Here is a 15,814-nt window from a genome sequence, read left to right as displayed (position 1 = left end):
TTTATGTTCTCCAAGAACCAGCTTTTAGTTTTTTTGATCTCTGCTATCGTTTCCTTCATTTCTTTTTCATTTATTTCTGATCTGATCTTTATGATTTCTTTCCTTCTGCTAACTTTGGGGGTTTTTTTTGTTCTTCTTTCTGTAATTGCTTTAGGTGTAAGTTTAGGTTGTTTATTTGAGATATTTCTTATTTCTTAAGGTAGGATTGTTTTGCTATAAATTTCCCTCTTAGAACTGCTTTTGCTGTATCCCATAGGTTTTGGGTCATCGTGTTTTCATTGTCATTTGTTTCTAGGTCTTTTTTGATTTCCTTTTTGATTTCGCCAGTGATCTCTTCATTATTAAATAGTGTATTGTTTAGCCTCCATGTGTTTGTATTTTTTACAGATTTTTTCCTGTAATTGATATCTAGTCTCATAGCGTTGCAGTCAGAAAAGATACTTGATAAGATTTCAGTTTTCTTAAATTTACCAAGGCTTGATTTGTGACCCAAGATATGATCTATCCTGGAGAATGTTCCATGAGCACTTGAGAAGAAAGTGTATTTTGTTGTTTTTGGATGGAATGTCCTATAAATATCAATTAAATCCATCTTGTTTAATGTATCATTTAAAGCTTGTGTTTCCTTTTTTATTTTCATTTTGGATGATCTGGCCATTGTTGAAAGTAGGGTGTTAAAGTCCCCTACTATGATTGTGTTACTGTCGATTTCCCCTTTTATGGCTGTTAGCATTTACCTCATGTATTGAGGTACTCCTATGTTGGGTGCATAAATATTTACAATTGTTATCTTCTTCTTGGATTGATCCCTTGATCATTATGTAGTGTCCTTCCTTGTCTCTTGTAATAGTCTTTTTTTTTAAGTCTATTTTGTCTGATATTGCTACTCCAGCTTTCTTTTGATTTCCATTTGCATGGAATATCTTTTTCCATCCCCTCACTTTCAGTCTGTATGTGTCCCTAGGTCTGAAGTGGGTGTCTTGTAGACAGCATATACACGGGAGATTAAGACCTTTCAAATTTAAAACACAAGAATCTGATGATTCTTTTTTCTGTTTCCCATGACAATTCCACTTAGGGAATAATAGCCTTGATATCTGGCCAGAATTTTGGGGGAGGGCTGCAGGAAGAGGCTCTGGTAATAGTGAAGAAATTTAATAACAACAATAAAAAAATATTTATTTAGTACTATGTGCCAGATGTTGTTTTATGCATTTTGCATATATTCATTTAACCCTCACCCATAGAAGGTATTATTACTTGCATTTTACAGGTGAAACAATGAAATATCGAAGGAAGTAAAAGCACGTCAGTTAGTACTTCACATTTCTTAACCACACAGGCAATTATAAGCTAGTAACATAACTGCTATGATACAAATATGCACCAAGTGCTGGAGGAGCATAAAGGAAATGAAATTCTACTAATTTAGTCCACTGCTACTCACAAATTCAGTTAAAATTCAAGACAATTTACAGTTTTGCTGTGTAAGTTTTCTGTCATGAGATATTTCTATTTTCTAGGAACTTTTACCGTTTTCTCTTGTCACAGCCAAATTATCCCTTCACTAAATGCTCATTAACTCTGCCTGTCCTTAGCGCTCCATACTAATTTCTCCACTAGTAATGATACTTAGAAGCCTATTCATTCTGATGACCACTTTTGGGTATCCATATGCTCGAGAAAGTTCCTGGTAGTATTTTCTGGGGAACTGATGTTTTCAGGTGATTCTAGGCTGTGTGTGTGTGTGTGTGTGTGTGTGTGTGTGTGTGTGTGCTTTAAAGTATAAACTTTTCTTAGGACAATGAGGGATAATTATCATGGAATGAAATTGGTGGAAGAAAAAGAAAAGCAATTAAGTTCTATAACAAATAAACAAATGGAATAATAAATTTAACAGAATTATATAATTATAATAAGTATGAATTACAAATATGAATTATACTAAATTTAACAGATAGAATTCATACGTTATCATGGAAATATATATCTTATCTGATTCACATAGTCATTGCTAATATTTTTAATTGTTCCAGTAGATCTGCCAACGAGTAACAATTATTATTCCAAATATCCAAACCTGATTTAGCAATTCTCTTTTAAAGTTTCCTAGATATCTCCCTCTCATTACCTTCCTCCCCTACCTTACTATTTGGAATGGTGGTTCCCTGGGCCTAGACCAAACATAAAAACTAGACCAAACATAAAAACTAATAAATCTGAAAAATCAAGACAATGCATGGAGCTAAGATAAATATGTGAATACTATATTTAATATCCTAGATGCATCTATGAAGTGAGAGTAGGATACCTTGGGGGAATAATAAAATATATAAAGATCTCTCATAAATTATATGTATCATAGATAAAGCAGGGGAAAATCATTCGACAGTTTGGAAGAAACTAAAGACATCTTTTAGAAAGTTGAACAAAACACAAAGATATAAAATGTGATAGAAAAAAAAAGTTAGAGTATCAGTCCCTAAAGTAAAATAACAAGTAGATATATAGTACAAGACAAATTTCCAGAAATGAAAAGGCTCACCAAATGTTCACTTGATGAAAAAGAGCACACATTGAGATACATTATAAAATTTCAAAACATCAAAGATAAAAAGAACAAACAAGAATCAGATCACCATCAGACTTATTAACAATAACTCTTGGTAGGAAGCAAGGAAGAAAGGCCATCAAAACATGTAGGGATATAGTTTTATTCCCAGCCAAGCTGAAAAATCAAATAAATCTTGTATGAGAAGCAAAAAAAAGGTATTTCTGATTATCTAAACTCTGAAATTTTAACCGCTCTATATCCTTTTTTAATGTTATTTGAGCATACAATCCAGCCAAGAAAGAAAAAAAAGACGGAGGGAAGAGAGGAAGGAAGGAAGGAAGGAAGGTCAAGGAAGAGAAAGACATGACATCCAGAAAACATCCATGAATCTACCTAGTTGGGTAAGAATATCCTATCCCAGGATAACATTTTTGTGGAGGCTGAAAATGCTGTTAGTCCACGTTGTAAGATGGAAACAAAGGAACATCCACAAAAGAAATCTAATTTAAGTATCCAACATAAATGGGATGATTAATTCCTTTTTGTTAGCCTGTTGCTGTGATGGATTGCATTATCTGTTTTTTTTAAATGCTTTTTTATTGTGGTAAAAGTCACATAATATAAAACATACTACTTTAACCATATTTAACCGTACAGTTCAGTGGCACTACGTGCATTCGCATTGTTGTGCAACTCTCACCATCATCCATCTCCCGAATTTTTCACTTTCCTAAACTGAAACTCTGTCCCCTTTAAACATTAACTCCCCATTCGCCCTCTCCCCCAGCCCCCACCCACCAGCCCCTGGCATCTACCCATGTACTTTCTGACTCCATGAATTTGACTATTCTAGGTACCCCGTATAAGTGGAATCAAACAGTATTTGCACCTAATACATATTGGAATACATTTTGCATTAATTGATTTTTGAATGTTGAACCAATCTGGACCACATTTTAATGACTGATTTGAACAAACTGAGGAAAACAAATGATAATTATTGTGGCAATATACCTCATAGCAAAGAGAAAATAAATGAATATCCATGAAGAAACCTTTACCTTTTGTTTCTAAAGAAATTCTTTTATGTGTGCAGGTTTATCATTTTAAATACAAAAAAGAAAAAGGAAAAGTGACCAGAAGGGTGGTATCATTTTCTATAATTCTAAGCTTCATTGTGGCTTTTGGGCTTTCCTTCTGCAGATGGAATGACAGATGAACTTCAGGTCTTCAGGAAGTGGATCTTGAGGTTTAGGTGAAATAGATACTAGCTACAAATATAGGGCTTCTGGAACCTCAATGGTATCTGACCATGCTTTGTAAATATATTATATATGCATATTAACTGTGCATAAATCACAAAAGTTCAGAGTTAGAATAGAGCTATAACCTCCAGTTAGGACCTTTGAGTTGGTCTCTATTCCTTCAGCCTCTAGTTCCTCGAGATCTTTGGAAACTTTGTGGGTAGAACTATAACTTTACTTGGCTCTAATTTGATATCATAAGCATCATAGCCAAATAATGCTTTTTCATAATATCTATAAACTTCATGAAAAAATTCACAGAAACAAGCCTTATTTTCCTGTTTCCTAGACCATTATTTTCAAAACAGTGTTTAGAGGAACACTCTTGTCCTGCTGGTACCACTCTATACCCACCAGAATGGCTAAAATTTTAAAAAGCTGCTAATACTAGTGTATTATAGCAGTATATGGTCCGCAGTATATGAGTGTAAACTCTCATATACTGCTGATCAGAATGTAAATTATTGTAGATTTTTGGCTTGTGTTTCCCATGAGGTTTTGAGATAGCAGTCTGTATATGTACAAGATTGTTTTAAGTTCCTGGTCTCTTAATTTCTAATGCATTCCCAATATCCTACATTTGTACTCTCCTCATGAGTTCTGGTTTTGATATCATATTTATGTGTGGATGATTTCCTACCTTTACTTTATGTTTGCCTTTACTGATGAGCTTTCCCATTCATAATTTTCGTGATTCTAGTTTTGGCCTTTTCTTTTCCACCTAGAGTCATTCCTTTAGGATTTGTTGTAAAGCTGGTTTGGTGATGCTGAAGTCTGTTAGCTTTTTCTTGTCTGTAAAGCTTTTGATTTTCTCCTTCAAATCCGAAGGCAAGCCTTGTGGGGTAGAGTATTCTCGGTTGCAGGTGTTTCCCTTTCATCACTTGAAATGTATCATGCCACTCCCTTCTGGCCTGCAGAGTTTCTGCTGAAAAATCAGCTGATAACTTTATGGGCATTCCCTTGTATGTTATTTGTTGCTTTTCCCTTGCTGCTTTTATTGATTTTTTAATTTTTTTTTTTTTTTTTTTTTAAATTTACGAATATTTCATTGTTGTAAAGTTAAAGCCATAAAAATAATCAAATGGCCTACTATCATACCGTTAGAAGAAAAAAAAAAAAAAGGTGTTCATGAGAGTTCCATATTAGAATACAAGTTTTCCTTAGGCACCTGTTTATGTATGCTATTCTGCTCTTTACAATAAATAATTAAATTTAAAAGACTTAATTCCTCACTTTTAAGACCTTATTAGTTTACAAATTACATATTGACCTATGCTAAATTTTATACCGACCCATGCTAATGAATTCAGTACAGAAAACAAAAAACACTGCACTCAAGCAAACTACATATATATATATATATAACTTATATGAGAATTGCTACTCCAGCTTTGTTTTGGTTTCCATTTGCATGAAATACCTTTTTCCATCCCCTTACTTTCAGTCTGTATGTGTCTCTAGGTCTGAAGTGAGTCTCTTGTAGACAGCAAATATATGGGTCTTGTTTTTGTATCCATTCAGCCAATCTGTGTCTTTTGGTGGGAGCATTTAGTCCATTTACATTTAAGGTAATTATCGATATGTATGTTCCCATTCCCATTTTCTTAATTGTTTTGGGTTTGTTATTGTAGGTCTTTTCCTTCTTTTGTGTTTCTTGCCTAGAGAAGTTCCTTTAGCAGTTGTTGTAGAGCTGGTTTGGTGGTGCTGAACTCTCTCAGCTTTTGCTTGTCTGTAAAGGTTTTAATTTCTCCATCAAATCTGAATGAGATCCTTGCTGGGTAGAGTAATCTTGGTTGCAGGTTTTTCTCCTTCAACACTTTCAATATGTCCTGCCACTCCCTTCTGGCTTGCAGAGTTTCTGCTGAAAGATCAGCTGTTAACCTTATGGGGATTCCCTTGTGTGTTACTTGTTGTTTTTCCCTTGCTGCTTTTAATATGCTTTCTTTGTATTTAATTTTTGACATTTTGATTAATATGTGTCTTGGCGTATTTCTCCTTGGATTTATCCTGTATGGGACTCTCTGTGCTTCCTGGACTTGATTAACTATTTCCTTTCCCATATTAGGGAAGTTTTCAACTATAATCTCTTCAAATATTTTCTCAGTCCCTTTCTTTTTCTCTTCTTCTTCTGGAACCCCTATAATTCGAATGTTGGTGCGTTTAATGTTGTCCCAGAGGTCTCTGAGACTGTCCTCAGTTCTTTTCATTCTTTTTTCTTTATTCTGCTCTGCAGTAGTTATTTCCACTATTTTATCTTCCAGGTCACTTATCCGTTCTTCTGCCTCAGTTATTCTGCTATTGATCCCATCTAGAGTACTTTTAATTTCATTTATTGTGTTGTTCATTGTTGCTTGTTTCATCTTTAGTTCTTCTAGGTCCTTGTTAACTGATTCTTGCATTTTGTCCATTCTATTGTCCATTCTATCTCCAAGATTTCGGATCAACCTTACTATCATTATTCTGAATTCTTTTTCTGGTAGACTGCCTATTTCCTCTTCATTTGTTAGGTCTGGTGGGTTTTTATCTTGCTCCTTCATCTGCTGTGTGTTTTTCTGTCTTTTCATTTTGCTTATCTTACTGTGTTTGTGGTCTCCTTTTTTGCAGGCTGAAGGTTCGTAGTTCCTGTTGTTTTTTGTGTCTGTCCCCAGTGGCTAAGGTTGGTTCAGTGGGTTGTGTCGGCTTCCTGGTGGAGGGTACTAGTGCCTGTGTTCTGGTGGATGAGGCTGGATCTTGTCTTTCTGGTGGGCAGGTCCACGTCTGGTGGTGTGTTTTGGGGTGTCTGTAGACTTATTATGATTTTGGGCAGCCTCTCTGCTAATGGGTGGGGTTGTGTTCCTGTCTTGCTAGTTGTTTGGCATAGGATGTCCAGCACTGTAGCTTGCTGGTCGTTGAGTGAAGCTGGGTGCTGGCGTTGAGATGGAGCTCTCTCGGAGATTTTTGCTGTTTGATATTATGTGCAGCTGGGAGGCCTCTTGTGGACGAGTGTCCTGAAGTTGGCTCTCCCACCTCAGAGGCACAGCACTGACTCCTGGCTGCAGCACCAAGAGCCTTTCATCCACAGGGCTCCTTAATTTGGGATGATTCCTTGACTATTCAGGTATTCCACAGATGCAGGGTATATCAAGTTGATTGTGGAGCTTTAATCCGCTGCTTCTGAGGCTGCTGGGAGAGATTTCCCTTTCTCTTCTTTGTTCTCACAGCTCCCAGGGGCTCAGCTTTGGATTTGGCCCCGCCTGTGCGTGTAGGTCGCCGGAGGGCGTCTGTTCTTTGCTCAGACAGGACGGGGTTAAAGGAGCCGCTGATTCGGAGGCTCTGGCTCACTCAGGCCGTGGGGTAGGGAGGGTCACGGAGTGTGGGGCGGGCCTGCAGCGGCAGAGGCCGGCGTGACGTTGCAGCCTGAGGCACGCCGTGCGTTCTCCCGGGGGAGTTGTCCCTGGATCCCGGGACCCTGGCAGTGGCGGGCTGCACAGGCTCCCCGGAAGGGCGTGTGGCTAGTGACCTGTGTTCGCACACAGGCCTCCTGGTGGCGGCAGCAGCGGCCTTAGCGTTTCATGTCTGTCTCTGGGCTCCGCACTTTTAGCCGCGGCTCGCGCCCGTCCCTGGAGCTCTCTCAAGCAGCGTTCTTAATCCCCTCTCCTTGTGCACCAGGAAACAAAGAGGGACGTAAAAGTCTCTTGCCTCTTCAGCAGGTCCAGACTTTTCCCCGGACTCTCTCCCGGCTAGCCGCGGTGCACTAACGCCCTGCAGGCTGTGTTCACGCAGCCAACCTCAGTCCTCTCCCGGCGCTCCGACAAAAGCCGGAGCCTCAGCTCCCAGTCCCGCCCGCCCCGGTGGGCGAGCAGACAAGCCTCTCGGCTGGTGAGTTCCGGTCGGCCCGATCCTCTGCGCTGGAATCTGTCCGCTTTGCCCTCCGCACCCCTGTTGCTGTGCTCTCCTCCGCGGCTCCCAAGCTCCCCCACTCCGCCTCCCGAAGTCTCTACCCGCGAAGGGGCTTCCTAGTGTGTGGACACTTTTCCTCCTTCACAGCTCTCTCCCGCTGGTGCAGGACCCGTCCCTATCCTTTTGTCTCTGTTTAGTTTTTTCTTTTGCCCTAACCAGGTACGTGGGGGGTTCCTTGCCTTTTGGGAGGTCTGAGGTCTTCTGCCAGCGTTCAGTAGGTGCTCCGTAGGAGTTGTTCCACGCGTAGATGTATTTCTGGTGTATCTGTGGGGAGGAAGGTGATCTTCGCGTCTTACTCTTCCGCCATCTTCCTCGTCTATTCTTGTAGGTATGTCTGCATGATTCTTAATAACCTGATGTTCCAGTTTCATGATTTTTCTCTTCAGGCTTGCCATTTGACTTGAAAGCTCTTTGTTCATCCACCTCATCATCCCCCCACCATGATGGCTGCCCATATAATGGAGTACCACGGGGCATAGCAGAAGTATCGATGGCTTTTTCCTCAGATTTTAGTGCTTCTGTAGCTTTGTGCGGCACTTCTGCCGCAGTATCTGCTACCTTTGAATCTATGCTTTTGGCACATGCAGATTTCAATAATTCTGATTCTGAAGATTTTTGGGACAACTGAAGCTGAATGGTAAACTTCTCGTGCTTTAGAGCTTCTTCAGGGACCCTCATTTCTCCTCGTACTACAGTGAAAAGATTTGTATCATAACCAAATCTCAACTTATCTTCAAGTTTCAAGGTGATATAAGTTTGTTCTGGAATTCTTACATCATTCACAAACGTCCCATTTAGGCTGCCCAAATCTTTCACCAGATGTTCATCAGTAGAGGCATCGTAATTGATTACAGCATGTTGCTTATCCACACTACGAGACTGCAACATGAGCTCACAGTCATCTCTTCCAACAAAAGTCATTTCTCGTGGCAGCCTGTGGCGAGTGCCTCCACTGCTCACCAAAAACCAGGATGTTAAGCTCATTTTCTGCTTAGCTTCTAAGTCTTTGGCAAAGCTACGTCATCCCCTCACTGCTGAGAGGGACCGGACGGGGGGGCGGGGCGCACCGCGTCCCGTGAGTCTCTCGCAAGCGTCCTCCCCCACCCTGTCGTCGTCGCCGCCGCCGCGGTCGAGCTCTCGGCCCCTCGGCGCCGCTGGGCAATAACGTTATTCCGCACACGCTCCGCACATAGCGGTAACGGCAAGGAGCGGCCGCCCAGTGCCTGATTTTTTAATTTTTTTTTAACATCTTTATTGGAGTATAATTGCTTTACAATGGTGTGTTAGTTTCTGCTTTATAACAAAGTGAATCAGTTATACATATACATATGTCCCCATATCTCTTCCCTCTTGCTCCCTTGCTGCTTTTAATATGTTTTCTTTGTCTTTAATTTTTGTCAGTTTGATTAATATGTGTCTTGGCATGTTCCTCCTTGGGTTTATCTTGTGTGGGACTCTATGCTTCCTGGACGTGAGTGTTTCTTTTCTCACGTTAAGGAAGTTTTCGGCTATAATCTTGTAAAAATACGGAACACTTCACAAATTTACGTGTCATCCTTGCACAGGGGCCATGCTAATCTTCTCTGGATTGTTCCATTTTTAGTATATGTGCTGCCGAAGCAAGCACCAAAATGTAAATTAGTATATCCACTTTGAAAACCTATTTGGCATCATCAGCTAAAGCTGAGCATAAGCATACCCTGTGCACTAATGAGTTCTGCTCTTAGGTATGTACTTGATAGACATGTGTGCAGGTATACAAGAATGTCTGTAGCAACGTGAGTGAAAACAGTTCCAACAAGAAAGAATCCAAAGAGCCATCAATAGGAGAATGGATAAAAGAATTACAGTATGTTCTTGATCTATAATACTGTACAGAGATGAAAATGAAAGAACCACAGCAACTCCCTGAAACCTAATGAATTTCACAAATATAACATTGAGCAGAAAGACGGTAGACACACATAAACAAAACATTTTGATTCTTATTATTACATTTAAAAACAGGTAAAATGAACACTAATATTAGAAGTAAGAATAGTGAATCCTCTTGAGATAACGTAATCTTTGGCAAGGATTAGTTGAGACTGGGGCCATTCTGGAGGCTGGTAGATCCTGTTTTATGACCTGGGTGGCAGTAACACAGGAATTCACTTCATAATAATTCATTGAGCCAGACATTTATGTGTGGTATACTGAAATTAAAAAAAAAAAAAAGATACATCAAGGGTTTGACAGCTGTCATGTTTCAGGGGAAGAAGGGAATGAAGGGTAAATGTATGGATATTTCAGGATTTGCTCTGTATATTTCTGTTCTGTTTGAAACTTGTACAATTATATATGTGTGCATTAGTAGTGCAATTTAAAAATACATTTAAAATATTAAAAGTACACTAAATGTGTACCTTCATACTGTTTATATTTATTTATTCCTCAGTTGTTCCCTTTTAAAGTTGAGTTTAGAATAGATCTTTCTGCTATTCAAAGAGATCCTGGAATATGTCTTTTACCAAAAGGTCTTATTCATGCTGATACTCAGCTTCCATGCTTCTGTCTTTAGTCACCTTAATGGTAAAGTTACCTACCACTGTGCTTGCATTTATTTTTATTAATTATTATTTTATCAAAACGTAAATTAATTTACATTTTGTTTTCTGTCCCTTTACACCTCTGTAGTCCATTTTAGATGAGAATCTCCTGCTAATAAATACTGACACAAACTCACTTTTACCCAATGCTTGATATATATAAGGTGTTGTAAATTATACAAAGGAATAATTTCTTTGTTCTGAAAGAAAATAATGAAATACTTTCATCTGGTCCATCTTTTTTTCTTTATAATGTCTCTAAAAGTTGAGAAGTGTAGATATTTTTCACATCTTTTAGCTGAGAAAAATTGGTACAGAAAGACAGAAATTACATGGTGGTAAAAATTGGTCTATAAAACAGGATTATTGTCAGTTTCAAGTCTACTCAGTAGACAATGTGATTTTATATGAAGGACTCAAATATTCCAGATATAACAGCTGTCAAAATATTACTTAGGTGTGCTTCAGTTCAGGAATATTAAAATATTTTTTATCTTTATTATAAAAGAATAATGCAATAAAAAATTCTCCATTTCCAGGTGGTTTCCAAATATAGATTACCCTTCATGTTGTCGCTATACAGCTGTGTAATTACAGTTTTCTAAAAGTATCTTGGGCCACTATGCCATTTTAATTGCTGTTCCCTCAGCTTGAAATTACTTTCCATTATTGCTTTTCTCATACCCATTTGCCTTCCAACCTGCCTGCCAACCTGCCCAGTTGCTATTTATTCTTGAAGACTCAGTTAGGATAATGAACTTGATATCCTGCTCTGCTCTTCCCAAAAAATGACTTATATACCCTCCTCTGCATTCCCCAGATTATGGGTAGCACTATATTATATGGTTGTACTATGTTATGTCATATTATATGGTAGTATTTTTCATACTACACTATACATTTTGGCTTATTTGTTTCCAATCATCCGCTTCAACACTCTCCTAAATAGACTATGAGTTCCTTGAGAGCAAGTACTCTACTTTTTTATATCCTTTTCTTTGTTACTTAACACAATGCCTGGCAGGGAGTAGGTATTCAATAAGTATCTGTTATGCATAGGATGGTATTGTGTCACTATGTATAAACTGGCGTATCATTTACCTCTTTCATTTAGAAAGCCAGTAATGAGAAAAGCTTTGCCATCTAATACCAGAGTTAGAACAAGAATCTACTCTATTTTTAGAGGGTAAGCAAATTTACTTCACCTCACCAATAGTAGTAACTTGTAGGAACCTATACTTAAGTGCAAAGTATTAACTATAACCTTTCAATATTACCATTCATACTGCTATACACATTGTCAGAAGTGAGAATGTGTCATCCATTCAGATGACTAAATATTCTTAAACGCTTGTAAATGCCCATTATTTACCAGGGGATTTCATTGGGAAAGGACAGATGTGAAGCAGATAAGGTCAGGTATTGGAGATACGCTCTGCTTCTCTCAGGAAAGATCGTTGGATAATCTGTTTAATCATATGCACACATGCTTTCTGCTCTAGGGCTTTGTGACTAAGCAACAGACCTTTTTTTTCCTACACAAACTTTGTTAGTGTGACACTCAGACTATGGGATCCCCTAAGCTAAAGGGAAAAATACATTGTTGTTTTTTCCATGAGACCTTAGCATCTGTTGCTGATTATAAGCAAGCAGTTAGACAATTCACTTATACAATTTCTCATTCTATCTTCCAAAATTTGGTACATGTGAGTAACTATGTCCCAATCTATGCAGGATTAGGTTAAGATAAGAAGAATTATATTTTTGATTTAATATACTATTTTTTTATTTTTTGAAAATATTTACTTGAACTTACATTAAATTTTTGCTGTTTGTTTAGCATTATTTAATGCTAACACAATAAGATAGGAAACATGCATAGACGATATGTCTAAGTCTAGAGGGTGTAATCCTTTATAAGCTTGTTTTGTAAGATATATTTTTATTTAGTTTATCTGTTTTAAGAAGTGAATTTAGCTGAAAAAAATAACTCCTCGCAGTTTGAAAGTTCACTTTATTAGTGGAGAAAAGAAACTAGAGTTATTTTTTAGTCAAACTAATCACAATTGAAATTATTGTGTTTATATTTCAGAAAATAACTAAGTTTACAAAGATAAATAGGTTAATGAAACTTTCCAATGTGCTGTGGGCAGAAAGAAGGGTCATTGAAAACAATGTGAAGGTCAGGGGGTGTGGGAGGAACTGGGAGATGCTGATGAAGGAGAAACTGCAAAGGAAGCAAGGAGCTGCATTCTTAAGGTACTCCATCTACTAGAAAGAAGCCAAGAGGAAAGGCAGGGAGAAAAATGACGTGTTATTGTTGTAAATCTGGGAAAAAGATGATGATATGCATAAGTCAATGGAAGTGGAGATAGATAAAAGTATACAGATTTGAAATATATTATAAAACTTACATTGTATATATGAATCTTAGTCTATATGCAGGTGTATGAAAACCTAGACTGATAGTAATTTCAACTTCAGTAAGTAATTACTAGGGCACCTCCACTAATCAAAGTTCCAGACTCTTGTATAAGATCAAGGCAGAAGGTAGAGGTGAAGAGTTCAAGGATTCATTTATTCAACAATATTACTGAGCATCTGCTGTTTGCCAGGAAATGTTCTTGGTGCTTGAAACATATCAATCAGTAAACAAAATGAAGATCTCCACTTCATGAAGCTTATATTTTTAGCAATGGAGAAGATATAGGCAATAAACAATTATCATAACAAATTAGTAAATTATAATATGTTAGAAGATGATTAGTGCTAAGTAAAGTAGTTAAAATTAAAACACAGCAGAAGGGATTAAAATGTTGATAGGGTGGTTTCTTGCAGTTTTGAGTTGGGTGTTTTCTCAGAGTCCCTTGTACATCCTCTTCTTTCTCTAGCCTGATGTTTACCTGGGCCAGGTTTCCCTCCTTTGGACTTAGAAGCAAACACCACAATATTCAAGGTGTGGGAATCTACTTTCCTGAATGGCTGCTGAGTGGCTAGATGATGCAACCCAGAAATGCAGGGAGTTAGCTCTCCATGGCATCAGCCTTGACTATATGAGTAAGTCTAATTGAGAGTCCACAACCTAGGCAACGTAGGCATTCAGGAAATACCACATTTCCTTACATTCTACAAACCTATTTAGATTTTGATGCCCCATCCCACTGAAGTGGCAGGAAATTCAAACTCTTATTTTCAGGACTTATTTCCTCCTTCCCCCATCACCAGAACTGAAGTTTCCAAGGTCTTATCCAACATTATTAGTCTTCTATCCAAACAGTTTACTTCTCAGTTTTTCATTGGTTTGTCTATCTGTCCTTTCACCTCTCTGATATTTTGGCATACAAATATATAACCATAAAAATGTAATGGCTTATATTTAGTGGGCACAGTAATTGTTACTATATTAAGTGCTTCACATGGATTTTTTTTCATTTGGTTCTCACAACTTTATGAGTTAAGCGTTGGTGTTGTCCTCATTTTAAAGATGTAGAAATTGAGGTTTCAAGAGGTCCAGTAACTCGACCAAGATCATATATCTGGTGAATTTAGGATGGGAATGTCAGTGGTTACTGAGCTTTTATTCTTACAGTAGAGGATTTAGTGGAAGAGCTGATTTGCTCTCTTTTCAGCATTTATTATGTGTAAACATGTAGCATGATTGTTAAATGTCTTAGATCACCTAGTAGATTGTAGGTTTCATGAAAGCTTAAATATTTTGCTTATCCTTGTAATCTCTAAATTTTCTGATGTGGTCTTTTGTACACAATAGTTTATGTTTGAAATAACTATGGAAAAAATTGGACAAAACCATACAATAAATTACAATAAAATATCTCAGAGAAATGATTATCTCTTTGATAACAAAAGAGGCAATGCATTTTGTAATGCTGCAGCATTTCTAATCTGAGACCCAATTAAGCAACTTGAAAAAAAGTGCTAAAATTAAGAACCACAGACAGCAGGAGTGCTCATATCAGAAATTTTTAATTGCTAAGTGTGGAGACAAATAATAAACAAAATGGTGGATACACACTTATGAATAATGATTCTCAAAATTGACCCAAATGAAAAAGGGAGCAATGGTACAATTGTTGAGAGTACAAATCCCATAGGGAAATGCTAATTGTGATATAGTGTTTAAGTCTAGAGAATGGAAAAACAGAGAGGTAACTTTAAGCATACAGAGTTTGGTTCTGTGTAAGAAAACTATAATTTACCATAGATCTACTCAGTTGTATGGATGTATCTAAACAATTTTTATCTTGCCCTTGATAAGTATCATTAAGCATCCTACAAGTCCATCTACGTTGTTGCAAATGGCAAAATTTCATTCATTTTTATGGCCGAATATTATCCCACTGTATATATATATGCCACATCTTCTTTATCCATTCATCTGTTGATAGACACTTAGGTTGCTTCCCTATCTTGGCAAGTGTAAATAATGCTGTTTTATTTTTAGTTTTTTGGGAAGCTCTGTACTGTTTTCCACATTGGCTGTACCACTTTACATTCCCACCAACAGTGTTCCTTTTTCTCCACATCCTAGTCAAAAATTTGTTATTTGTGGTCTTTTTGATGTTAGCCATTCTGACAGGTATGAAGTGATACCTCATTGTGATTTTGATTTGCGTTTCTCTGTTGATTAACAATGTTGAGCATCATTTCATGTGCTGTTGGCCTTCTGTATGTCTTCTTTGGAAAAATGTCTCTTCAGGTCTTCTGAGCATTTTTTATTCAGGTTGTTTGTTTTTTTGCTGTTGAGTTGTAGGAGCTGTTTATATATTTTGGATATTAACCCCTTATTGGTCATATCATTTGCAAATATTTTCTCCCATATTAGTAGGTTGTCTTTGCATTTTGTTGGTGGTTTCCTTTGCTTTGCAAAAGCATTTAAGTTTAATTAGATCCCATCTATTTATTGTTGCTTTTATTGCCTTTGCTTTAGGAGACAGGTCCAAAAAATATTGCTACAATTTATGTCAAAGAGTGTTCTACCTATGTTTTCTTCTAGGAGTTTTATAGTTTCTGGTCTTACATTTAGGTCTTTAATCCATTTTGAGTTTATTTTTGTATATGGTGGTTAACTAACACTAAGTATCTTTTAAAGTCTTTTGGAGGGCAACTGCATTCTTATTTTTCTTGCAATAGGTTATCTCTAGCAACACAAGTTGTTGTTGTTGTTATCTCTATCTGGGAAAGAATAGTACCTTTACTTCCCTTGCAAAATGTTCCTCCAGCTAGAGATGTTAATTTGCCCCAAACTGGCAATGTGTAGTCTTGTAGAAAAATCTTTCCCTCTGGGCTTCCCTGGTGGCACAGTGGTTGAGAGTCCGCCTGCCGATGCAGGAGACACGGGTTCGTGCCCCGGTCTGGAAAGATCCCACATGCCGCGGAGCGGTTGGGCCCGTGAGCCTTGGCCGCTGAGC

At 37.7% G+C, this 15,814-nt stretch overlaps 1 non-coding gene across 1 annotated transcript; it reads right to left on the bottom strand.

Annotated features, from left to right (window-relative positions):
- Nucleotides 1-9,317: 9,317 nt before the first annotated feature.
- LOC113605385 (U6 spliceosomal RNA) lies at nt 9,318-9,424 on the bottom strand. The gene has a single exon (XR_003427188.1). It is a non-coding gene; the product is annotated as a U6 spliceosomal RNA (small nuclear RNA).
- Between the last annotated feature and the right edge of the window lie 6,390 nt (nt 9,425-15,814).

The sequence above is a fragment of the Aethalodelphis obliquidens genome, unplaced genomic scaffold (genome assembly GCF_003676395.1).
Source record: "Aethalodelphis obliquidens isolate GAN/ISIS:26980383/991018 unplaced genomic scaffold, ASM367639v1 scaffold2, whole genome shotgun sequence".
NCBI lineage: Eukaryota > Metazoa > Chordata > Mammalia > Artiodactyla > Delphinidae > Aethalodelphis > Aethalodelphis obliquidens.
Note: the sequence above shows the minus strand (reverse complement) of the source record. Positions and strands in the feature narration are given on the sequence as shown.